Source organism: Pinus tabuliformis, chromosome 1_1 (assembly GCF_031772625.1).
Source record: "Pinus tabuliformis cultivar Carrire ecotype Pingquan chromosome 1_1, CPIR1, whole genome shotgun sequence".
NCBI lineage: Eukaryota > Viridiplantae > Streptophyta > Pinopsida > Pinales > Pinaceae > Pinus > Pinus tabuliformis.
Genome location: NC_142297.1, coordinates 251,244,024 through 251,270,735, shown reverse-complemented (window position 1 = coordinate 251,270,735; position 26,712 = coordinate 251,244,024).

Sequence of the window (26,712 nt, the reverse complement as noted above, 5' to 3'; positions counted from 1 at the left end):
TGCTTGTATTTATAATGGGATTGGAGGAGGTTTCACTAGTCTTACTGTATATGTAGAATCTACAAGGTGTATCTGTACAATGTAGAAGGTTGACCAAATTTAGGAAAGAATCTCTGAAAACTAATTAATATAAGATTGCCAGTCCCTATGTCATATGATCCATGCAGGGATAAAACAAACATGCAGCACGTGTTAAATTTCTCAAAGAATAACTTACAAAGACGGGTTTTTTCTGCAGGTGAAAAGTGTCTAACCGTGGGAATTTTATATTTGATTAATATTTTTTTCCAAAAGTGTGATGTGATATGGTGCAACATAGGTTACGCACAGGAACCTTTATGTTAAAGCTAAGGGGAAGGCTTTCAAGTCATATGGTGCGGTCTTAGCGAAAGCAAACATGTAAGTTTACTTCAAACAACAACTTTTCTTTAAAACAAATAGGACAAGTTTACTTCAAACAACAACCTATCTTTAAAACAAATATAAGAGAAAGCATTATAATGGATTAAATAAGTTTAATTTGTACTGATAAAAACATTCAACATAAGTGGGATAAATGCTATTCAAAAGAAAAAATGTAAGTAAAGACCCTCATTTTAAAAAGAATGTTTATATGACTCCATAATAGGAAGGCAATAAAGAAGGTTTATATGACTACATAATAGGAAGGCAATTTAGCCATTTTTCTTTTGCATTACCAAGATCATCATATGTAATCTTCAACTTTTCATGGGAAGAGAAAGGGACTTCTTGGAGATTAATGAATCATGATAGGATTATATTATGTCCACAACCCAACCAATCTCTAAGTTGGACAATCCAACCAATCCCAAGCTGGTTTTCTCACTTTTGAGGTTTTCACAATGAGGTTGGTTTTCTCATTTTCAGGTTTTTACAAGGAGTACTTTTCAGTTATTACTTTTTGAAATTTATTTTAATAAGCTAAATCTAGGAGTACATGTGTACAAATAACTCACAAATCAATTTGTATATTCAATTAATGTTAAATTACAAACCACATAAATAATATGTGCTTGTAAGATCCAACAGATTCTAAACAATAAGAATGTTGTTGAGAAAATATCTCAAAAAACTCCAACAACCAATCACCCAATCTTATCTATATACTAATGCAGTCATTATTCCAAGTCTCCCTTTTAATATTTACATTACATTATTACAAAAATTAATATAAAAATAACAAATAATAATTCACATGTCACATCTATCTCACTAATCTTCCTGAGCACTTATGCCTACTCTAAAGTCTCCCAAACAAAAGGGTTCACCACAATCTTCAAGTTTTCACCGCCACAATCTTCGAATTTCCCATTATATTCTTCTATTCTTCTGTTTAATAAAATTGATTATGGTTTTACCTTCTTAATATACAAACCCCGCACAGGCGCGCGGTCACAATTTTACTACACAATTGCCTACAACCACTCATAGTAATAATATAACCTCCCCTCCAAGTATTCACAGGTTCCTCTCACGCAGCACGTCCTGCTTGGAGATGTAGAGCAGAACAAAGGTCTTGAACACTCACTGAATCAGGGACGTTGAACGCAGAATTGTGTCTATTAGTACCCATCGACAGAAAAAGCTTCCAAGAGACGCCGATGGAAATACCTGTGAATTGGTCTGCTGACTACTGACCTCCCAACAAATCCGCTTGGTTTCTTTTGTCAATACCGTTCAAAGATCCCTTGCGGCTCTCATAATTTTTCTAAGCTATAGCGTATTAAGAGGAACAGAAAATAGGCGGCCCTAAGCATCCAACCTTTCGAGAGCAAGGTCAGCAGATAATGTATTTTAAATTAAGAAGATTTATATGACAGAGCTGCAACAGGTTTATATCGTATATCACAGCAGGAGGATGCTCCACGGAAACAATTGTGCCCTCCCGAATCTCTTCTTCCCGGCCTGCAGCTGGCAAATACACCAATCAACGGGCTTCACACCACATAAACTTGGCATCCAGTCTCTTGACACATGTCACCAATGCTGCCTCACTCGACTTGCAGGTCCTGGATGAATGTCTCTGCAATCGGTTCATTATAAGAAATGAATGGTGTCATCGTCCTTTGGGTTGATTCCAACACCCCCAAATCGATGAATGTGACGCCATGGCTGACCTTTTCCAACATATCATTGAGCACAATATCAATGCCACGCTGTTGTGTAACATACTTAGATCAATCGTTGACCCTGAAACCCTTCACGTTGAAGAGTAGCCACTGGCGAATTATACCACCATACACCTTCTCAATGTTTTCTTACACATTGATTATCAAACGCACTTTTGATGCCAATGAGAAAAGTGGAGAGCAAACATGGTTTATAAACTACTTATACATCAATTTGTATATTCAATTGAAATTTAAATTACCAGCCACATAGAGTAGTTATGAGATCTAACAGATTCCAAACAAGGAGAATGTTGTTGAGAAAATCTCTCAAACAATCAACAATTTCATTCTACCCATATTAATGTAAGCATTATTTCAAATTTTTAAATCAATATTTTAAATGTAAACTTTTCAAGTTCAGTCTAATGTTCAAGAGTTGTTAAATTCATTTATTGATATTTATTAAATGTAAATTTATTAACCAAGAATAATGTTTTCTTCAACTATAAATGTAGTTGGCATTTTAGTTGATTGGATACCTTAATCATTATTCCAAATTTTTAAATCAAAATTTTAAATGTAAACTTTTCAAGTTGAGACTAATGTTCAAGAGTTGTTAAATTCATTGATATTTACTAAATGTAAATTTATTAACCAAAAATAATGTTTTTTTCAATTATATAATGTAGTTGGCATTTTAGTTGATTGGATCCCTTAAGCATTATTCCAAATTTTTAAATCAAAATTTTAAATGTAAACTATCCAAGTTGAGACTAATGTTCAAGAGTTGTTAAATTCATTTATTGATATTTACTAAATGTAAATTTATTAACCAAGAATAATGTTCTCTTCAATTATATAATGTAGTTGGCATTTTAGTTGATTGGATCCCGTGAGCATTATTCCAAATTTTTAAATCAAAATTTTAAATGTAAACTTTTGAAGCTCAGATTAATGTTCAAGAGTTGTTAAATTCATTTATTGATATTTACTAAATGTAAATTTATTAACCAAGAATAATGTTTTCTTCAATTATATAATGTAGTTGACATTTTAGTTGATTGGATCCCTTAAGCATTATTCCAAATTTTTAAATCAAAATTTTAAATGTAAACTTTTGAAGCTCAGATTAATGTTCAAGAGTTGTTAAATTCATTTATTGATATTTACCAAATGTAAATTTATTAACCAAGAATAATGTTTTCTTCAATTATATAATGTAGTTGGCATTTTAGTTGATTGGATCCCTTAAGCATTATTCCAAATTTTTAAATCAAAATTTTAAATGTAAATGTTTCAAACTCATATTAATGTTCAGAAGTTGTTAAATTCATTTATTGATATTTACTAAATGTAAATGTATTAACCAAGAATAATGTTGTCTTCAATTATATGATGTAGTTGGCATTTTAGTTGATTGGATCCCTTTATTAATTGATTAAGGTGATCAATCCTCTCCCACTTCAAAATTTCTATTGATATTTAAGTTATTGGGTGCTTTCACTAGAATTTTGGTATTTTATAAGTACACATGATTTAAGGGAATGTTTCACTAAATCTTATATAAATTTGGTATTTTATAAGTACACATGATTCTTAGTTTTAAAGGAATGTTTCACTAAATCTTATATAAAGGCATGTTTATTTTAGATTTATGATATACCTTTTAATATTTATATGAAACAAGTAATAACTTCATTTTAATGTAGTCATGCAAAAGTATTTAAACATTAAAATTAAAACAACTAATTATTTGGAACTTTTAAGTCTCATTTAAGAAAAGTATACTAGTTTTTAAATTTTTCTAAAGATCAATATGCATTTCCATGTGCTTTGTTATGTGAGAAATGAGTAAGTAATGACAAATTGTAATGCCAAACATGTAACATGCTAAGTCATGTAGTCCATGTAATGCCAAACATGCATATGCTAAGTCATGTAGTCCACTTTGTTATGTGAGAAATAAGTAAGTAATGACAAGTTGTGATGCCAAACACGCACATGCTAAGTCATGTAGTCCACCTAGTCCACTAGGACCCTAGTGACATGCATTTTTTATTCATCTTTCAAACTTTGGTGTTATTTTGGATTTTTACTATTTTTAATTTAAGAAATTTGAATAGATATTTTTTTATTGTATCCGTCTTGGAATGTTGGTAGAAAAATAATTTGAAGTTTAATATATAAATTTTTTTTTAACCAAGGGGTTTGTGTCAATCATTGGATGCTTTTAGTAAATGGTTATTATTTTTTTTTAAATATTCTAGAATTGTTTCTTGTTGCCTCATAGTTGAAATTTATCATTTTTCTACTCATAATTAATGTTTTTAGATATTATATAATACACATATTTTCCTAGTGAAATTATATCTTTATGAATTGATCATTGTATTGCAATAGTTATTTATTGATGGTTAAAATTTTGAATAGTTTTTCCATTGACTTATCAGTGTTCACAATTGAAATTTATCACTTTTTTACCAATAGTTAACTATTTCTTTTCAAACATTATCTCATATAAATATTTTCCAAGAATTTAAAACTTTTAATAGTTTAGCCATTGACTATTACATGTCAATAGTTGTTTATTCATTAACTGAAATTTATCATTGTTTTATGCAGAGTGAGATATCTTTTTTTAGATATTATCTCATATAAATATTTTTAGAGTGGAATTATTTATTTGAGAATTTAAAATTTTGGAAATTTTTCCCTTTCATTATTGTAGAATTATTTCTTGGTGTCTCATAGTTGAAATTTATCACTTTTTTTTTGGTAGATAGTTAATTATTTTTTATATTACCTTATGCAAATTTTCCTGGGTGTAATTAATTATTTAGAAATTTAAAGCTCCGAATAAAATTTCCATTGACTATTGGGTAGGTTCCTCAATACACATTTCTACATTCTACAATAAATAACATCAAATTATAAAATCTTTAAACAATAAAAAAACAAAGAAAGTAAACTATTGACCATTAATATAAGATATTAGCCCATACTAAATAAATAAGAGGATTTAGTTGGCCTCATCCTAGGATAAAACCAAGTTTGAAAATTAAATGATCTTGCTTCTCAATTTGGGGATTATCTGGCACAATTAAGGTGTTTCATTTTAACATTTTGATATTTTTATTTATTTATTTATTATTTTTTTTTTTTTAGTTTATATTGACAACTTTTATTTTTATTATAATTTCATAGATTATGGAGAATTTTGTTTTTATGTGGTCCATATCAATGCACTTTGCATTTTTTCCTTACATATCTCTCTATTCATCACATTTTCAAAAACATTCTGTAGTCATTAGCTTTTCAAACAATCTGTGTCAGATAATTTTCTCACTTTTTCCTAACTTTGGGTGCCTAACATAACACCTATGTTAAGGACTGGATTTAATGGATCAATGCAAGCAATAAAAACTTCATTTCTTTTGTTGATTTGGGTAGATACTTCTTCTTATCTCATGGTTTGTAGCATCATATATTATGACCACAGAAGGAAGAGTGTCCAAATATGCAATCCTTGATATTGGTAAAATTCTTTGCAAAGATGTGGTTGTTTCTACGCTCAATTTGGATTCACACCAAATATCACCAACTCTTTATTCATACATTGTCTCTCCCCTATCCTCTATGGTTTAGTCACCATTTCTTTAGCCCATGAAATTCAATATTGTAATTTTTTTTATGTGATGTACCTATTCTTCCTTGAAATTTAGTAATATAAATTATTCCATATAATTTAAGTGATGAGAAAGTTAGGTATTGAATCAAATGTAGGTTATTTATAAGTAAATTAATGAAAAGAACAATCCATTATTGACCAATGATTATATAATTCAAAAGTCTTATATTATTATGCACCCTCAAATTCCAAAGAGGAATGGAAAACCTCATAGCCATAGATAAATTAGTACAAACACCCAAATTCCTACAACAACACATGTGATAACATTGAAACAACCATGCCATGATACACATGATTTAGTTGTAGGAAGCCATTGGCATAACACCTAACTTTCTTGTGTTATAATACAAAATTGGTTGCAATTTACAAGGGGCCAAGTACCACGATACATACATCAATTGAAAATATCACATAGATTAACAAATAGACCAACCAATATTTATGGTTTTCACTATCATTCCACTTGCTATCATGCAAACTTATGTCTTTTTTTGGACCATTCCTCCCCAACCAAGACAAAAAAAAACAAAATTGCAAGAAGGTTTGTAAGAAAATTCTCTATAGAAAACATTTCCAAACTTGCAACATTTTGATTTCAAATCAATTCATTAGGATATGTTATGACTGCATAAAAATTCCTCTATGTTAAGATTTACTAACGGAATTGGTGCATTCAAATCAAATGGTGTTATTGGAGGGGAGCACATTGAGTTGGATAATGACATTTTTGTTGCTAAAATTAGGGAATGAAGAACCTCTTTCAGTGACAAATACTCTAATTGGCCTCTTCGGATATCAATTTTCATAATCTTTCCTCTATATTAATGATTGTTATTTAATTATTATATCCATGGTGGATGTGAGCTTAGCTAATAATTTCTATATGCCTATAATGGGTTCCAAGAACTAGTTATGGAGCTAAATTACCTTTACATCAATGCTTATGCATACATATGCTTTCTTCTATCATGAGCTGCGATACTTGCTAAAAATTGGAGATGTGGCCCCTTGCTTGTTACCCCCAAATTTTTTTATCTAGATTGTTGAATATGCAATGATGGAGTCAGCTATTTTTCCAAGTTGACCATAAAAAAGAATAACATGAAGATATATGAGGGAAACACATTTGAAAGAGAATCCTCGAGCTAGACCCTTATTAATTTTGTTTCCATTCCATGTACACCATAGCATGATGAAAATATGCCCACACAAATATAATATTGTGGCCCAACTAACCTCATGATTACAGGATGAGACCTTCCTTGTACACAAATTTCAGGACTCGATAGTTCCTACTTCTTAGTTAACTCCCCCCATGTTATGTCTCAGAATGTACTCTCCCATATGTTCCACATAGGTGATGCGAAGTGACATTGTGGGGTATTTAATGACTCTTAATTGATTGGTGATGATCTCACATGCCAGAATCCTCTCCAAATTCAGTTCCAACTATGCCAATTTTCTTACCAGTTCAACTCTCTGTTTTAAGACAATGCTCCTTTAAGTTGGCGATATTGTTGTAGAAGCCCTACATAGAAGCATTATCATCTTCAAATAGCTAGGTGGGCTCCCCTTGTTTGAAGTATTGTAATACAAGAGCTTTGGCCATGTCATAAAGAGAAACAATATTTAATTTGATCCCTTATTTCACAACTTTAGTGGCCTCGTTTTTATTTAATCCAATGATTGCATGCTTTTAGGATGTGTTGAATTAAGGAGCAACTTCTCCATGAGGAGGAGACAAATCAAACTAGTTGATGAGAACCTGATGATTAGAGTCACAAAAGAAGGAATTTCAATAGATATCGGGCATAATTGGTTGGGTCACATGAGCAAGAAGGGCTTAAAAATCCTCATTGGTAAAAATTTACTGCCAAGTTTTAACTATTATAATCTTGATCCTCGTGAGCATTGAATATATGGTAGACAAAGAAGGGTTTTTTTCCTTATAGGTGGCCATGTAAAAAAGAATTTTTTTTATAGAATTGATACACTCATATGTGTTTGGGCTTGTTAACATTAAGTCATTAGGAGGAGAATCATGTTTTGTAACATTTATAGATGATGCATCGAGGAAGGTTTGGGCCTACCCTATGAAAAGTAAAAGTGAAGTTTTTGAAATGTTCCAAAAATCCATGTTGTTGTTGAAAGAGAAACTAAAAAATTGCCCATGTGCTTGATAATAGATATGATTGGAGAATATTGGTCAAATACATTAAAGGGATATTGTCATAGGTTTGTCATATAGCATGAGAATACTATGCTCAATGGTGTTGTAGAAAGGATGAATCACACTATTATGAAGAAAGTGAGGAGTATGTTGTCAAATTCTAGTTTGGAGAAGCATTTTTGGGAAAAAGCAGCAAGGACAACTTGTTATCTTATAAATCAATATCCTACTACAACCATGGATGGTGGCATTCCTGAAGAAGTTTGGATTGGTAAGAAGTTTAGTTATTTTCATTTGAAAATCTTTGGATGTGAAGGATTTGTACATATTCCCAGAGAAAATAGAACTAAGTTAGATGATAAATCTATGAAATGCATTTTTATGGGATATGCATATGGAGAATTTGGTTATCATCTATGGGATCTAGTCAAACATAAAGTTATTAGAAGCATGGATGTTATATTTAATGAGTTAGAGATGTTTAAGAGGTTTGTAGGTGAGTTAGAGGTCAAGAAAGTTATTGATGGGTTTGAAGAACAACAAAATAACATCCACCAATGAAATAAAATGGACAACAAATTCAAGAGAAAAAAGGAAAACACGTGGAAAATGATGAACATCAAGAAGAAGGAGCCTTGCAAGAGCATTTATAGGAGATTCGACCTATTAATGTACAAACACAACTAGTTTGTAGATCTTCTAGGCCTCATAAGCCTTCACAAAGGTATCCTTCTTCAAACTATGATCCAGGTGGATATTGGTAGCCACCCACCTATTCCACTTGGTCCTCCAACACTATTTCTTTCAACTTCCTTATTTCTAGCACTATTTCCTAATTTGGCAGTTTTCTACTTTTGGTAGTTTTTCGGGTCCTGAAATTTTGGAGTCATTTTGAGGCCCTAAACGACCTTTTTTCTTTTTTTGAAATTGGAAAAAGGGTGGCCAACAACCTTTTCATTTGTATTCCTCAATAGATATTTGTAACGAGGTATCATGCACACCAAACATAGATCGTATGCCAAAGTTATGACCCTGAGAAGTTGATGTTTGAACTAACCCCTGCGGGGCCCACAAGCTTTTGGCACTTCATCTCCTAGGTTTAGGTTTTTTGAATGTTTAGGGTTTTCCATTGTTTCTTGATGAAAAAATGGCCTCCGAGCCTCATCATAAAAAAATTCATAAGCCATGTAGCCATCACATCTCTTCTTAGTGATAAGCTACCATAGTTTGAGCTAGTTTGTTTCTCTTTTGTATGTAAACAATTTTTAGCACTTGATATTTATTAATTGAAGTTTTCTTTCGTTGTATCTTTGTGTTCTTGTTTAAATCTATATTTCATTTCGTTCCTTCATAGATCTAATCAAACTATATTTTATTAATTGATGAAGGTGAGCCTGATTGTTTTCAATAGGCTTGTCAAGTTGAGCACATTAAAAAATGGAAGAAAGCAATGGAGGAAGAAATGAATTATTTCCTAGGAAACAAAACTTGGGAATTGGTAAAGCTCCCAAAAGGTAGAAAGACCTTGAAAACAAATGGATATACAGGGTTAAACATGAAGGTGACAAAAATAAGGAGAGGCATAAAGCAAGGCTGGTGGTGAAAGGATTTTCCCAAAAGGAAGGTATTAACTTCACTGAAATTTTGTCACCTATTGTCAAAATGTCATCCACCAGAGTCATTATTGGTCTTGTTGCTGCTTTAGAATTAGAATGCGAACAATTAGATGTAAAGACTGCTTTCCTCATGGTGAATTAGAGGATGAAATTTAGATGGAGCAACCGGAAGGCTTCAAAGAAAAAGGAAAGAAAGACCTACTTTGTAGGTTGAAGAAGAGCCTCTATGGGTTGAAAAAAGCACCTTGACAATGGTATAAAAAATTTGATTGATTTATGTTGGAACATTGTTTTCACGGGTTGGAAGCTCACCATTGTGTCCATATCAAGAGATATGGTCAAGGAAAGTATATCATATTACTGTTATTTGTGGATGACTTGCTGATTGTTGGGAATTATTTGAATACATGATCAATAGGTTGAAGAAAGATTTGGGTGGGAAATTTGAAATGAAGGATTTGGGTCCATCACAATAGATATTGGGCATGAGGATTATGAGTGATAGAAAAAAAAAGTTAACGCTGTCACAAGAAAAATATATCAAAAAGGCGTTTGTCAAGTTTAATATGAAGGATGCCAAGCATGTTGTTACACCCTTTGCAACCCACTTCAAGGTGGGTACTGAGTTATGTCCTGGTGATGACAAGGAGAAGGAAGAAATAAGCAAGATACCTTATGCTTCAACAATTGGAATCTTGATGTATGTCATGGTATGTACATGACTAGACATTGCATATTCAGTAGGAGTAGTGAGCAGATTCCTTGCTAATATAGGAAAACAACATTAGTAAGCAATAAAATGGATTTTGATGTATCTCAAGGGTACTAGTCATTGATGTTTATGTTTTTTTCATAATGATACTATGCTTGACGGATTTACAGATGTAGATATGGTTGGAGATATGGACACCAGAAAGTCCACTACAAGTTATTTGTATACATTTGCAGGTGCAGTAGTATCTTGGCTGTCAAGGCTACAAAGAATAGTATATCTCTCTACAATATAGGTAGAGTCATGGGGACGTCACTCAATGAACCTATGACATAGCACGTGTGCTCGTGGCATACTAAACATACCCTTAATTTGACTACATATTGGAAATGCCTCTAAAAGTCACATTATTTAACCCCCTACCAATACAAACCCAATACACCTTCCCAATTTAAAACATCCCTACTCTCACTATATATTGTAGTCATCCATTTTTTCATTTACATTTTTTATACCCCTTTATATTTTTCATTAACTTTGAGTTCCATTTTTTATACCTGCCAATATAAAACCCCTTTACCCCATATTATATGATCAATATATTATGTCATTTTTTCCTCAATATATATCCACTAATATGAATGCATGTGGTATGGTATTTCTCCCCCAGTGAAGCCCCCATGGGTAGAGTACATAGCTGCAACAAAAGATTGCAGAGAGATGTTATGGATGCAATAATTCCTAGGAGAGATAGGGATAAAGCATGACATGTATGATATTGTGGTAGTCAAAGTGCTATTCACTTGGCGAAAAACCTAGCATTTCACTCAAAAGCCAAGCACAATGAATTAAGGTACCATTGGATTCAGCATATGTTGGAGGGAGGGAAGTTATCCTTGGAAAAGATCCATATGGATAAGAACCATATTGATATGCTCACTAAAATTCTCCCAAGAAATACACATGAGTTACGTAGAGGCAAGGTAGGACTTGAGTGACTTGATTCGAGACTCTTCATTTGGCTTCAAGTGGGAAAATGTTAGTGGTGAAGCCAAATGTCAACAACGACACCAACCTTCTGGAGGTTACTGCTTGCAGTTAACCATGCTGACCATGCCATCATCCAACTACTTCTAAATGTTGCATTGTACACTCATGCAGAAAGCATGCAAAAAAATCTAGAGCCTTGGATCATCTATAAATATATAATTTTTCCTTAGCCTGATAAATCCAAGCAAAGCCAAGGCTTGTAATGTAATAGAAAAGCCTGTGATTTTCTCCATTTGTCAAGATGTTTTAGCTTCAAATTTTTGTGTTGTTGTTGCCTCTGAATTTCAATCTTTCTCCTCTATGATTCTCATTAGTGGGTTCAAGGTCTGTACCTCTTGCTAGTTGGTCATCATCCTCTGAATTCACTGAGGGTCACTACCTTGCATAGTTCACTATGTCATAATAAGTACATGTACCATTAAGGTTTATGTGGGTATTCAATGTGTCTGCTCTAAGCTCTCCCTATCACTTTTAGTTGAAGGTCTATAGACTATAGGGGCTCTTTTTTATTTTGGCTTAAAGTTTGCGCTAATGATGTTTTTATTCAGCCTATGAGCCATCTTGGACTCCGCTTATGTAATGAGATTATACTTTTTATAATTTTTTTTTTTTTTGGGCAAAAGTCTTCATGTACCATTGGACCCTGTACCCATGTAAACATCAAGTCAGGGCTCAAACGAAGGAAACATATGTCGTTTAGAGAGATGGAGTCCCAAAAATGTTGATGGTGGAAATCGGTGAACAACATTTGAAACGATAGTGGGCAAAGATGCAAATCATTTGTGCTTTAAAATATTTTTTATAATCACATAAATTAAGGGATAGAGACAATCAGGCCCAATATTTGATGTTCCATATGATGCTTGTTTTTGGTTTTTTCAATAAATTAAATTCCTTGTTATAATTTTTAATAATTTAGCTATAAGGGTTAGTTTAATTGGTTTATAGTTTATTTCTAAGAGTCAGTTTAAGTGGTCTAGACTCTAGAGTTAGACATGAAGTGACATTCATTAATATTTTTGTTAGTTGTTGAAGATCACTGGTTTAAAAACATTAATTAAAATTGATAACACTTTTTATGTATATTAAATATTTTTATTTAAATAAATAGTTTCATAATAAATAAATAGTAACTATATCAAATATCAAAATTTGAATTCTCAAATTTTGTTCCATAATTATTATTGATTGTTTTTTTCCTTATGAAAAGTACTTTTATTTTAGCAAATGAATACTATAAAACTGGTAACAAAATAAAAAAAAACATACCCAAGTTCAATAACCCAAAAAAGTGTCCTTGTGAAGGCCATATACAAAATAGTCAGAAAATAACCCTTTCCAAAAAAGATTTTATAATTTTACATATAATAAAAAATAACATTGTCTATTGATTATTTTTTTTTTTTTAACCAATAATAAAAAAAACATTGTCTATTGATTTTTTTTTTTTTCAAAACCAAAATCCCAATTTTTTTTTACCGAAATTTTAGTCATGTAAATAACAAAAAATAAATGAAATATATAAAAATAAATAAATAACAAACCGTAATTGTAATCAAATTTCCACTTCAAAAGTAAACTAAATTTGAAATTCAAAGGCTGGAGATGGCGCCTTCCCTGGACTCTAGACATCCATCTTCCTGAGCTATTTCATATGCGGAGATATCATGCTAACTAAGGCGCGCAGGGGTTAAATTTGACACCCGTATACTCGTATTTAGCTTTTTTACATGTAAAATACTTTCTACTTTCAAATCTCCACGTCATGTGTAACTTGCCAATAATTTTTAAGAACGTCAATATGACGGGCATATTTAAAAATGAAAAGTTTTAATTTTTTATATATATATATATATATATATATATATATATATATATATATAACCTTGCACTGAATGGAGGATTTATTAACATTTTTAACATTTAATTTAATAATCCACGGTAATAGGTATCCACCCGTATCAGTTTCTAAGTCATAAATATCAGTTTCTAAATTTCAACCGGTAATGGTATGGTACTAATGGTAATTCCCAGCTGCCCACTGCAGAGTTAGGTTAGTAATTTATGGTGATTTTTGCAAGTTGTAACTTCCAAGTTCTAATTCATCTCAAATTCCAATCCACCACAATCTGTAAGTTATTCAACAATGTGGTGACTTTGGTGAGGACTCAGGAGCAGGGCATAAGAAAAACTCTGTTGGAACTTCGAATTCTACAAAACCAGAATTCAGCCGACCAAGAACTTAGCTGTGTCGCTGACCAAGTAACTAGTAAGTTAGCTAGATATCTCTCTGAGGCAAGTTTTTTAATTTTTAATGCAGTAGTGTTTTGTTTTTTAATTTTTAATAAATTGAATTTTTCTCTTTGATTGGTGGAACTTCCTCTGCAACTTTTTAACTGTATCATTTTTTGTAAAGAAACTGTATCATTTTCTGTCATTCTTTACAAAGATTTGATTTTTCCCTTTCTTCTATGCAGAGAATTGGTGTAAATGGGTCAAATAGACATTTGAGAGGGATATCAAAACCAACATATCCATAATCATGGGTTTCAGTCAAAGTAGCTGGAGGAAGACACTGGATAAATGCCTTCTTCAATCCCCCTGATGATCCCATTGTGCAAAAAGCTATCAGGTTAGATCCCAAACCATAATTAGCTATACCGAATTTATTTATATATATACACACTTCAGCCTGGCTAATAAAACTACAATGTGAATCTTTGTGTATAATGGTAGGATCATCAGGAAGACTGAAGTATATTCATTAAACATACATTCGGATGTTGCTGTGTATACTTGGCTATGTATTGTAACTATTCTGATCCATAATCAAGTAAAATCCATATGATAACAGGATTTATTTAAAAATGGCGGCATGCATCAATTAAAAGACACATTTGTTGATAGAGGGTAGGATTTATCTCAACATATATGCTTTATCTATGAGAGGAGCATTTTTGCATTCAACTAAACGTTTAAGTAATATTACCAAATCTTTAGGATATGGAAGTAAAATTGGATGTTACATAATGAAATAATGAACCTACTCATATATAGTGTCTTGTGGAAATACTTCCATGTACATTCTTGCTTCCAGTCTCGACAGATTTGTGTGCCAACCATACTCCAGGCCTTGGACTACTAATTTGCTAGTGTCCCCTTAACATGGATCTATTCTTGGATTGCATGTTTCACAGAGGGAAGTGAGGTGTTTTACAACATGTGTAGGGGACATGGGGAGATGCCCACCTGGAGGAAGACTATATATCCTGTAGGCTGTGTTTATTAACAATCCAAAGTTCATTTATGACAATCTTAGATCAGTACAGTGAACACGTGAACGCTAGCAATAAGCAATATCCAAAACATCAAGGCTAATGGATCCCTTACCTGGGTTGTAGAATGAGACTTGATTTGCAATCATAACAGGCATGCATTGAAAGTTATTTTGGAATCTGACCCATATTAACAACTACAGCCACATCGTAGTCAGCTCCAATGGTTGGGAACATATTGTTCTCAATACAATTTGCAACTCCAAATGTAGTGAACATAGGAGGACTATTGTTTTGAGTAAAGTGACAATGTCCTCATTTAATATCATATCCACAACCGATGGTGGCTCCAATTCTATTCCAGGGATTGCCAAAGAAACATACTTCTCTTGCACCTGCATTGAAGATATCCCCCTTCTTGGAATGAAATCCAATCGAAACATCATCTAGACCAGGAAATCTGAAAGGAGGGGCCGACCTGCAAGCCAACCCATTAGCCAGATTGCCATCAACAATCCCAACACTATTCATCTTCTTCTTCGCATTGGGTCTGTAGGCAACTATGGAGACCTCAAAATAGTTACAAGCAACCCTAAAGCCCATACTCTCATTCCCATGCATCAGAGGAAGAATGCACTGAACTGATTGTGGTTTTCTCTTGGAGCCAATCAAGGGATTGAAATTGATTTCCTGCAGATCACACAAATTTAATGCAATGAAAGGCTCTACGGACTGGAAGGTTTTTGTGGTGAGTCCATTGAATTCATTGGGAAGTCTATGGAATTCAAAATGCCAGGCTTCCCAGCCCTTGTCTGCACTGATCCATTCCTTTGAACTGTTAAAGGGAATTATAGGATTCTGTTCTCTCCATTGCCCCGCAAAGTTGGTTCTTCTCTCCCGTAATGTCTTCTCTCTTATTGACAGGAAATGTAAGGCTGCCCAAAAGCAGCAGCAAAGAGGGCAACACTCCTGAACATTCTCTATCTGCCATCGATAAAATTGCTAGCCCAATACATTACACACGTGGCTTTGATATATAGCCAAATGGAGTCTTTATTTGAGCACAATTGTCTTATGCAAAACCTTATTGTTCATGGAATTTTCCACGTGGCGGGGGCACATAGCCATAGTATATGGGAGACTTACAATAAATAAAAATCACACATATTACGCAAAATATTATATAACACAAAATCTCAACACCAAACTGTCACTTAGTCTACCCATGAGGAACATCAAGAGTTAAAAATGGTCAAACTGTTAACAAACTAAACCAAGATATGACGAGATCGTATCAATCGATAGACATCCATAAAAAGCTCAGGTCCAAGACACATCATCCAAAAATTTGTATCCCAAAGTTTATTTCGGAAAAGCAGAGTGTTGAGACATTTCAAACTCCATGCTTTTTTAAACGACCAACCGAAGGTGCTTTGTTAGACAAATTTATATATAACTCCATCACTTTGATGTTCAATAGTCATAATCGGTTTCGTGGGAACAGCTTGGTTATTGTTGTATAGTTTACATTTTAAGTGCTAACCTGCAGGATCAGGTTTATTATACAAGAAAATAAATAACTAGAATGTACTAAATAGAAGTGTAATGTTAAACCTGATTTCTATGTATAATAAAATGAATGTTGTAATTGAATAGGCAGAGAAAATGTTAAGAAAATTAGGGAAGCACAGATACTGAGGATGAGGTAACAATCCCTTAAATGTAAACTAAACTAGAGTCAAGCCCACCCTTCCCGGGAATAATTAAAAAAAAGGGTCTTTCTGTAATCCATGTAAATAATAATTGCATGTACTTCAGCATGAAAGTTTGTGTGATTTGCCTTTTCACGAATTCCTTTTGGGGTAGTTTGGTACAGAAATATAAAAATTTATCTTCTTAAACAAGTAAACCTATGGTTTATTTCCACACAGATTCTCCTTTTCAGTCTACAAGTCTTGTCTGGGGACGTGCAATATGATCTTGGACTTCGTTGACTGTTTCTTGCTCTTCATATGGTGGCGAAATCTATGAAGTGGTTAGAATGTCAAAGGAAGCCAGTCACGAAAGCCTGCTTGAAAAGGACCCCCACATTCACCTCTTCTTGTAGATATTTGAGGACTGAGCAGGAGATGAAGCGCTCTTTGTTTTGATGTGTCTATTCAATACAATGTTTAATACAGTTTCATGATGAGTTTATGACAGAACAAAAAAGAGGCTTGAAGCATTCTCAAACGATTACAAATTGATAAATGCACTAATAACAAGATTTACATTGATTCAAAAAGGGCCATCATCTCCTCCTCTATTGCATGCTATGGCTCTTTCTATAGAATTCTAGGTATAATAACAAACCGTTGCCATTGTAGAAGTGACCACCATATGACAGACATTTACGTCCTATTCATACAATATGACTAGAAACATTCATTTACTCCTTTTTCTTTTGCCGTGTGGATTACATGTTGCAAAGGTTCATCTTAAAATCTACAGCTGCCTTAAACTAGAAGCTAGGTTTGTTATAATTTACAATCTAATTACTCAATTGTTGGAGTATGACTAGATACTTCCTCTGATTTTCAAAACAGAGGTGCCTCCATTGGTTGGAGTTGTTGGGATGTTGTTTGTTTTTATCTGAGAAAGTTCTAGACGTTACTAGTAGTTTGAGTCCATCTTTTATGCATGCACAAGTAAAACACATAAATTGATATGAAGTGGTAAACATTATTTTAAACCTAGACCGATTTGTGGACAACAAATTTCAATTTATATTACATAATTAAACTTGAAGACTATGCAAAACATTTTCTACTAGTAAACCAGTACTGCCCATTTCATGATAAAAGGAAAATTATGAAAAACATGACAAAAGGAAAAGTCCGTGAGCCAATTGGTTGCCTGAGGAGGCCAGCATCCAAAGTCACAATGATGTATATATGTTCTGATTCTGGTTAAAATATAAAAGATATGATAAGTTTGATGGAATTAATGGACTCGGTAGACAAATTTGAGTTAGATTCATAGTTTAAAGAAGGTAAGTGGCACTTAAATGGCAGAAGTCTAAGTGGTTTCCAAAGACTCAATGTTTCTTTTAAAATACTATATACTGATAGTGTAGGTATGCAACATAGCTGAAGAAATATCTTATAACTAATGCGAGGAGGAGGATTGTTTGGGTGGGTAGAATTTATCCAGCTATCAACTAAAAACGATGAGAATTAACAAGATATGGAAATTCAATTCTTCCATGCCACTGGAAGCCACAATCCCTGCTTTTCAGGAAGAATGCGAGTCTTAACTAATGATAATTGAAGCACAATGTGTATGTTATCATGTATTATCATTAACCGTATGTAGTTAGCAAATTCAGAATTAATTGTCAAAACAAACACAGGGATTATTCCCCAAAGGCACCGAGTGGCATTTATTGCATTCTCAGTTTAATTAAATGATTTGTAGAGGCATCTGATTGCATGGACGAGTAATTATATCAGAGGGACGAGTGATTAGGAAAAGGCCAAAAACCTTTATGGTCAAAAGATCCTCTAGAAATGGCTTCTTGTATATCCTTTGCATGATGGCTTTAAAAGGGCGTCTTGAAATAGTCAGATGGGACGGGACTGTAAATGAATGTTGGGAATAGAACCGACGCCTTTGTATTCTGCACCCCCCTTTGAGCTGTCCGTGAGGTGTTGCAGTGAGAAATCTATTCTTCACTGCGAGCAGAACAACCTGTTTCGAGTACTACAATACAAAACTATTTCAAGTTCAGGGAAGCTTCTAGTTTCCCGAGATTTTTGATTTATTTCTTGAGTTTTGGGAATAGTCTAATAAGTTAAAAGTGTTGGAGATATTTTTGATTTCTCCTGATATTTCCAATTTCTTCCCATTTTTAGGTAGTTGATTTGTCTTATAATTTCGGAGTTTTAACGTCCAAGTTTATTCTAGCCACCGTGGAAGTTTCAATCCTTATCTATGAAAGCTACTCTTAATATTATAAAAAATTAACAGGTATTTTTTAAAATATTATAAAGAATAAATAGGTATATTTTCTCGTTAATATCATTTCTTATATCACTGCAAGATTATTTTTTTAATATGGTTTTAGTTGATGAAATGAAATTCATATATACTAAATACTTTATTTTTATTATATAGATATTATATATCAAAAATGTCTTCAAAAAAAGGGAATCAACTTTCTATCAAAAAATTCTTTGGATGGTCTAATACATCTCAAGCTTCATTTCCCGATAAAGAAGATCATGATTTTGATCTAAATGAAGATTTAGATGTCTTGGGGCATAATGAAGAATATGATATCTTGGAGCATAATGAAGAAAGTGATGAAGAATTTCACCACAAAGAACCTAGCACCCAAAAGAAAAGAAAAATGAAAGTAAAAGGAGAGTTTCGTGATCAGTGGAAAACTAAGTATAAGTGGTTGAGAGAGGCAAAGTGTGAAGGAAAAACAGTTATGAAATGCATATATTGTGAAATGCATAAGGCAATGGGGCCATGGAGAATTGGGACTGGTTTCTCTACATTGCAGCATGATTCTATAATTGTTCATGCTAATTCAAGCATTCATAAACTCTCACAGGCAAAGTGGATATGTGGAAATGAGAAGAAGGTGAAGTCTATTACAGAACACATTGCATGCATTGATGATATGAACAAAGAAAGAGTCATCACTACTATGAAATTAGTATATTAAATGGTGCAAGAGGATCTACCACTCTCAAAATATGAATCTCTTTGTTTGTTTACAATGTCTTTACACACGTCAAATATGCCAAAGAACAAAGATTATACATCATATACAAATCACATGGCTGCAAAAGAATTCCTTTTTGCTATATCTCAGTATCTTGAAGAGCTACAAACTTCCAAAATGCTAGATAACCCTTTTTTTTCATTGATGTTAGATGAAAGTACATACCATAGTTTAGAAAAACATCTTGTGGTTTATGCCACATTTTTAAACTCAAAAGGATTGGGTCCTCCAATTTCATAGTTTTTAAAGCTCATAAATGTTTGCGATGCAAGAGGGAAACCAACTTATGATGCAATCAAACATTTAATGGAATCAAGGGGCCTTTCAACAGAAAGATTGATGGGAGTTTCCACAGATGGCACTTCTTCAATGGTTGGTAATAAAAATGGTTTTATCACTTTCTTGAAGAAAGATGTACCTAATCTTGTAGGTGTTCATTGCATTGCTCATCGTGAAGCCTTAGCCACATCAGATGCTTCAAAAAAAATACTTGAATTATTATTTGTTGAGAAATTAGCAAATAAGATATATTCTTGGGTGCAAAATTCTACGAAAAGAAATAGTCAACTTATTGCTCTACAGGAACTTATGCAACTTGAAACTCTTCAAGCTCTTTAAATCCATGGAGTTAGATGGCTTTCAAGGGGACAATTCATTGAAAGACTTGTTGTACTTATGCCTCCCATATTAACATTGTGGAAAAATGAAAGAAAAGACTCATGGTATGATAAGGCAAGAATCTTTTCAGTACAATTTTGTTTACATATGCTTGCAGATATAATGTGTGAATTAAACAAGTTGAACAAGCAATTCCAAGAAGAGTACATTGATGTCAGCTCTTTAGGGGCAGCCATAGATGTCACGGTAAACACTTTGAAAAGGTGGTTTTTAATAAGTGACACATTTGCAGATGGCACATGTTATTTATCTAAATTTATAGATGCCTCTAAATTTGGCTTTCTAGAAATTTGTGATAAGGAGGGGCTTGTTCACAAGCATGAATTACAATTTGTAGCAATTCCACATGCATACGTTGATTGTGTTGATATGCAAAAACAATCATGGAAACCGTGTATTGAAGGTTCAATAGAAAGTTGCAAACAACTTGCAAAAGATTATGTTCAAGCTCTCGTAGAGAATTTGAACAGAAGATTCCATGATCTTGCATTTTTCAACTCAGCAAGGTTGTTTAGCCCTTGCCATTATTTAGAGGATGTTCATGGCAGAGAACAAAATTCAAAGCGTTGGCTCGAAAAGATTTTTCAACACTTACAACATTCTTATTATCAAAGTGAAGAAAACAAAACTACATTTGATTTTGAGGCTTGTTTGAAAGAGTTGCATCCATTTGTTGACACTCTTCGTGTTAATTGTGAGGGATCATCCATGAAAGATGCATGGAGGATTTTTTATGTTACAGGGTTGCATACAAATTTTCCTAACATGTCAAAATTATGGCAGGCGATACTTACTATTCTTGCAAGTACAGTTGCTTGTGAGAGAGGATTCTCAAGACAAAACATAATAAATGATGTCCGAAGAACAAAGCTATCATTAGTTGCATTGGATGCCTTGATGCGGGTGTCTCTAACAGGGCTTGATTCATCGATGGTGGAATGGGATAGGGTATTTGACATTTGGAAAGATGCTAAAGATAGAAGAACCTTAAATATTTAAAGTTTTTGCTTTTATTTTTATGTTTGTAATAGTGGTGTTTTGACAATTACCTCTTTTGGTGAAACTATCCAAAATTTAGTTTGTGTACATGATGATATTGAATCTACTTTTTGAACATTTACATAGTTCATGCGCATTATGTTTTTGGATTGAAAATTATTTCACAACTATTTTTTTTTTAATGGGATTAACATGGTAGTGACTTAAATGGAAAAGATGGCATGTGTGAGTGAATTATTTTTGTCAAATTTGTTGCAACAATATTAACATTCATTATTTTCATGTGAAAGTAATTATGAATATATATTTTTTCACTTTATAATATTACTTTTTGTTGTTTCAATATATATTTCCTATCTATTTTATCACTATTTCCATCTTAAAAAAAACTCGGAACATTTGAACAATCTGGAAAAATTTGCAGAAAAAATTGATCAACAGGTCTCAAAACAAAGTGTAGCAATGAGAATTGAGCCCAATGGTACAACAAAGAATGGAAAATTTGAACAATTATGAGTACAATTTGAAATTAGATGAAACTTGTACAAATAAATTTTAAAAGTCATATGATGGGCAATTTAAAAATAAAAATGTCATAAAAAATTCCTTGACGGGTAGGGTCACCTGTCAAATTTAACCCCTAAAGGCCGGAAACAAACTTTAAAGCAAGGTGGCACCTTCCATTTTGTGATTTATTAGGTACAACATTTCATTGCCAACACGTGTAGACAAATAACCCTTTCCAAAAAAGATTATATAATTTTACATATAATAAAAAAAATATTGTTACTGTTTTTTTTAACCAAAATCCCAAAATTTTAGTCTGTAAATAACCCAAAAAAAAATAAAAATAAATAAATAAATATATAAAAATAAATAAATAACAAACCATAATTGTAATCAAATTTCCACTAAAGTAAACTGAATTTGAAATTCAAAGGCTGGAGATGGCCCCTTCCCTGGACTCTAGACATCCATCTTCCTGAGCTATTTCATATGCGGGGATATCATGCTAACTAAGACGGGAGACAGACTTAAAGCGAGGTGGCACCTTCCTTTTTGTGATTTATTGGGTACAACATTTCACTGCCACACACGTGTCGGGTTTTTATCAAAAGTGAACACAATTATGCAGTGTCTCCGCAGTACCAAAAAAAAATGTCTGCCTCTACCCAAAATCTTTAAACCTCTCTGCGGTCCACCTGCCACAGCGCTCCTCATGCTGTCATGGTCTTACAGCGCTGATTATCATTACCATGATCGCTATCTTGACCATACATTCATCCGTTGGATCTTGACCATACATAACATATTACTGACCGAATTTATTTTATGTTGCTTAGGTCCTGGAAGGATTGAGAATACTATTGCCAATCCAAAAAATCGGAAAACACTGTGTCCTCCGGGAACAATATGTGTGCCCAGAACCAACTGCATGTTACCTGTAACGGTTAGTTATAGCCTATGGTTAGTTATGTCTATAGGTTTAATTACTTTATTAATGTGGTTGTATTAATCATATCCCAATAGACCTGAATGTTCAGGGCTTTTGAAGGCAAACCTCACCAGCGAAATGTTTTCGTGAATTGCAGAAGTCAGGGTCAGCCATGGAGATCAATTTAAAGAAAAAAACCAACAGAGAATGTCTATATAACCATATAATACGAATTTACAAAAGATTTTTTGGCGAAGATCACATGAAATATCATTTATCGACACGTTTAGAACCAACCAGTGTGGTTTATCGTCAGGTCAAATTCAAAAACAGATCCAGCTTGACATGTTAAATAGACTGAACAGAACCTCCAATGATTAACTACGAAATCAATTTATCCATTTTACTTTCGCATTATCAAAATCATCCATCCTAATATTTAACTTTCCATAAAAAAAGAAAAGGATTGCTTAGACTCCTTACAGATTAATGAATTATAATAAATAACTTTAACCTATGTCCACAATCAATTCTTCAGAAATGCCCGAAGAATGTCTATATGACTACATAATACAAAGTCAATTTATCCATTTTGCTTTCGCATTATCGAGATCATCTATCTTAATATTTAACTTAACTTTCCAAAGAGAAAGGGACTCCTTGGAGATTAATGAATCATGCTTTAACCTATATCCACAACCAATTCTTCAAAATTTTCAAGTTGGTTTTAAGTATATAGGTTCAACACAGAGATCTTACTTACGAGGCTTTTACAATTGGAATTGGATTTATTTGAGTTATCAATTTTTGAAATATAAAGGATTTTTCTGGTGATTAATGAATCATGATAGTTTTAATTTAGGTTCACAGCTAATTCTTTGAATTGGTTTTTAGTATATAAATTTAACTTATAGAAATCTTACTTTTGAGGTTTTTACGGTTGGAATTATAATTTTTGAAATATATTGTTATTTTGAAATATATTTGACAATAGACATTTCTAATATAAAATTTTCAATTTCAATGTTTATTGTCTTATTAATATTCATCGTAAGACAGTGAGTTAAATCATAGACTTGCTAATTTCATTTATTAATATTTATTAAATACAAATTTATTAACCAAAAACAATGTTGCCTTTAATGATGTAATCATTAAAATGTAAATGCCATTTTGATTGGTTTTCTTTATTGATTGACTAAGGGGATCCAATTCTCTGTTACCTCAAAACTTCTATACATATTTAAGTTTTTTGGATCCTTTTACAAGAGTTTTGGTATCTCCTAGGTACATATCATGCTTCAGTTCTAAGGAAATGTTTCATTAAGGCTAAACTATGGGCATGTTCACTTAAAATGTTTGTAGTGTGCTCTTTAATCCTCACATGAAACAAGTAATAACTTCATTCTAATGCATAATGTAAGAGTACTTAATTTTTGAAGTTAGAACAATTAATTAATTGGAATTTTTTATTTAGAAATTTAAAAAAAATATACTTATTATTTAGAAAATAATAATAATAATAATAATAATTTTTCATCTGAATCAATATACATTTCCAAATACTTAGTTATGTGAGGAATTAGTCAAGCACTAACTAGCTATAACACCAAACCTGCACATGATAAGTCATCTAGTCTACTTAGACTTTATCTTTCAAACTTTCTTGTTATTTTGAGTTTTGTAATTTCCAATTTAAAAAATTTGAATATATACGAGAGTCAACCTTTTCTGGTAGATATTGGAATGTTCAGTAATTTCTAGAGAATTGTCATAAAGAATTAATTTGAAGCTTGATTCATAAGCTCTTCCTGAATGTTCAGTAATTTCTAGAGAATTGTCATAAAGAATTAATTTGAAGCTTGATTCATAAGCTCTTCCTGAACCACGACATATTTTGTTTTGCTAGAAATTTGCATATGGTTTATTTATTGTGGATTATTTGTACCAGCAATTTAATATCTTATGCTTTTAGTAAATATTTTAATATAATTAAATAATATTATTTATATATTTAATGGATTATTGGATGCTTTTTTTATGTTGATATATTTTAGAAATATTTTTGAGTGTTTCATAATTGAATTTTATCTTTTCTACCAATAATTAATTATTTTTCTCACTATTATGAGATGTAAATATTTTCCAAGTAGAATTATTTATTTAAGAATTTAAAACCTTACATAGTGTTTCGGTTGACTATTGCATAAAAATAGTTATTTATTAGTAGTTAAAATTCAAGATAGTTTTTATATTGACTTATTAGTGGCATAATTGAAATTTATCATCTTTTTTACCGAAAATTAATTAATTTTCTTTTGACAGTAAAATTATTTATTAAAGAATTGAAAACATGGAATAATATTTAAATAGACCATTTCAAAATTAATTTTTGGTATCTTATCATTAAAATTTATTATTTTTCTACTTATAATTAATTACTTTTTCTAAAATTATTTTTAAAATATAATTAATTGTTTAAAAATTTAAAGCTTCACACTCACAAAATACCCATTAGATCAAACACATTTTAAATAATGAAAACTTTTAAAGTTAATCTAATAACTATTAGCCCATTAATCCAAAGTATTAATTCATAGCCACCAAATAAGACGAATTTAATTGGGCCTCATCCTTCAATGGGTTGCACATGAAAAACATTATTTTATATGCTGTACAAATATTGTTATTTAAAAACTTAAGAAATCCAACCAAGAAGTTACGTGACGTGAACCAAATAGGACGAATTTAATTCGGCACCATCCTTCAGTGCGTTGCTCATGAAAAATATATTATTATATATGTTGTATAAATATCGTTATTTAAAAATTTAAGAAATCCAACAAACAAGTTACGTGAACCAAATAGGACGAAGTTAATTCGACCTCATCCTTCAATGGTTGCACATGAAAAATATTATTTTATATGTTGTATAAATATTGTTATTTAAAAACTTAGGAAACCCAACCAACATGAATCATGTTTATTTATTGATTTGTACAACGTTGTTCTAATGATAAAGCAATTTGACCACCTAGCCTACAAATACGATTCCCACTATGTTTGCAAGTAGTCACTACATGCCAAATATATTTGAAATAAAATTGTTACCCACAACAAAATTTGAATATTAAATGATCTTATTTCTCAAGTTAGGGTTTATGTCAAGTATGGTTGAAGATAATAGAGAATATGTAAATTTAGATTCGGTTTACTAGAGTTTTAGATTGGGAATTAGTTCTTATTTCTTAGGCCATTGTTTTATTTTTTTTTATTTGTGCACTATATATATTTTTGATTGTAAGATGATTGATGTAGAGCGTTCTACTAGAAGCAGTGTCCATGTGGAGCTCCTCACCTGTGAACTGTCCAATTCAACTCACAATTCATCAATAAAGTTGATTCTTCAATTTGTTAACATGGTATGAGAGCTATAGGTTTGAGAGGGTTTGTAAATCGCTAGGTAGGGATCAGGTCTGAAGAAAGCTGACATGGTGAGAAGGAAGAGAAGCAACACATTTTTATTTTTTTAATTTAATTCATAGTGATCATCGTTCGTTCGGAAGGAAAAAGGGCGCTTACCATCGCGGATTCAAAGGGGAAAAGCACGATGATTTATGCAGTGAATCTCTCCATCGCTCCCGATAATCGCAGATTTCAGATCTAATAGAACGATGGCGGATGTGAGGGCGAATAAAGTGATGCTCTGTGAAATGATATTTGTTGAAGGGCCCAGAACTGCGTGAAGGCTGTTGAGGAGTGAGTGTGAAGGCTGCTGCTTAGAGGGTGTTGTCGATCGGTGGAGGCCGAGGAGCCCAGATCAGAGCTGCGTGTTAGCGTGGAGGCCGAGCGGAAGAGTGATTTGACCATGCTCATAGAACCCTTGTGAAGGTGTGGAGATCGAGGGAGAAAACAAAAACGTGCTCCAGTAGTGGACACGAACCCAAATCACTTGCATGAGAGAGGAGGCGTGTTGTGGCGTAACGGAACCATGGTGTTGCGGTCCGAGTAGGTGGCTATTTGGCACACGGATGAGCGGGTGATTATGCTTGGGCACACAGACCAACAGTGCTGCCCTTGCCTGTGAAGGTGCGGCAGTTTGAAGTAGTGAGAACATATTGTGCATTATAACATTTTTTTAAAATGTTTTAGGATTAAATTCGTAGGATGAACCCATGCA